This window comes from Lampetra planeri, chromosome 25 (assembly GCF_965212315.1).
Source record: "Lampetra planeri chromosome 25, kcLamPlan1.2.h2, whole genome shotgun sequence".
Taxonomy (NCBI): Eukaryota; Metazoa; Chordata; class Hyperoartia; order Petromyzontiformes; family Petromyzontidae; genus Lampetra; species Lampetra planeri.
This window is the reverse complement of record NC_136131.1, coordinates 11,506,284-11,508,136: the sequence shown is the minus strand read 5'-3', so window position 1 is coordinate 11,508,136 and position 1,853 is coordinate 11,506,284.

Here is a 1,853-nt window from a genome sequence, read left to right as displayed (position 1 = left end):
GTGGACCGCGACCTACGTCTCTCTTCGAGTGAATGAGACCTCGGGGAAGAGACTTCAAGTGAGACATAAGTCATTGTTTTCAGAGTGGACCGCGACCTCTGTTTCTCTGCGAGTGAAAGAGACGTGGTGAAGATACTTCAAGAGAGACATAAGCCGCTGTTTTCAGAGTGGACCGCGACCTCTGTTTCTTTGCGAGTGAATGAGACCTGTGGAAGAGACTTCAAGTGAGACATAAGTCATTGTTATCAGAGTGGACCGCGACCTCTGTTTCTTTGCGAGTGAATGAGACCTGGGGTAGATACTTCAAGAGCGACATAAGTCGCTGTTTCCAGAGTGTATCAGCACCTTCATGTATCCTGGAGAAATCTGATGAGCTATGAAGCTCTTTTTCACAGCTTTCCAGTAGAGGTGGGTCAGAAAGTTGCAAATCATAGGAAAGCTAAGTAAATCACTAAAATAAAAAAAATGATTAGGTATATACTGTAATTTCAAATTGCAGACGTTCACCAATTGCAAAGCTGGTGCATCTGCCAGTCATCCATACTTGTCAACCCCTTATCAGTCCCTCCTACCTCATTACAGACCAATTCAGAACTCGTTGGTTGCCCCGTGCCCTTATACATCTCAACGTGCATCATACAAAGTCCAATCACAAGGGAGAAACACAAACAAATAAACATGTATTGCCCGTATTGAAACGGCTGTACGCCGTATGGAGCTGACAACTCAATTTCCCTGTACAAGAAAACGGGTAAACCTTCATGGGTTGACCGCTATGGTCATCTCAGTCAACCCATGGCACATGGGGTCTGTTCCGTGACTTGTCAGCGAACCTTCGACACTTCACGTGGCCTGAAAGTGCACCGAGCTTGGCACAAGCGCCGTGGTGACGTCGCCGCCAGGATTGTGAGAACGGCGGTTGTTATTCCACGGCAGGATTGTGAGAGGTTGAGACATCACGGACAGGCATTCATCCAGCATGGCTGGTCATTATTAAGATTATGCTTTTAAAATTTGCTGTACCACCAGCTGTACGAATATAAGACCCCATTCTAAGTCTCATCAGCATATTGGCTGTCCGGACCAATATGATTGAGCAGACATTATTGGCAAGAGCGTTCCATATTCTGTCATAGGCTTCACCAATTGATTATGTCAGTAGATAGGGGCATTAGTTCCAGCTTGTTGCGAGCAAAGGGCAGTGCCGCATAACTCATTAGTAGTCTGAACTACGCTCAATCCTCTGTGTTCAACAAGCTGCAATGACCACCGTGGTGAAGTATGGTCAAATAACACCCGTGACCCGCAGTGCATGCTATCCATGAGAAGTCCTCATCCAACAGTAATTGACAAACGGATGTGCATGTACATTACAACGTCGCATATCTGATTGGGAAAAAAATACTGCACTGAGTGTGGGCAATTGGTAAGGGCCGATATGTGTTGTGCGGATATGCGACGTTGTAGTATAGTAAAAACTGATTTCACTGCACAAAGTGGATGTCCAAATACCGAATGATCGATCATTGACGATTGAAATAATCTTCTTGGTTCTTTCGGTAAAGTCACGTCTGAATGAAATGCAGACGCTGTCTCCCCGACAGACCTGGTCTTCCCTTGAGGACGGCTGCTTGCGTTGTGGCCGAAACTTCGTGAGAATTATTTTATTATGTTTTATTTTTTATTATTTTATTACTTCCCTTCTACGTGACTTTACCGAAAGAACCAAGAAGATGAATCCCTGCAGTCACGAAAGCTTTAAATCGAGATTGAAATAATGTTGTAAATTAACAGAAATTTGTATGCATGCCTTAAAGGTTTACTGTTTTATGTCATGAAACCAGACCTAATGC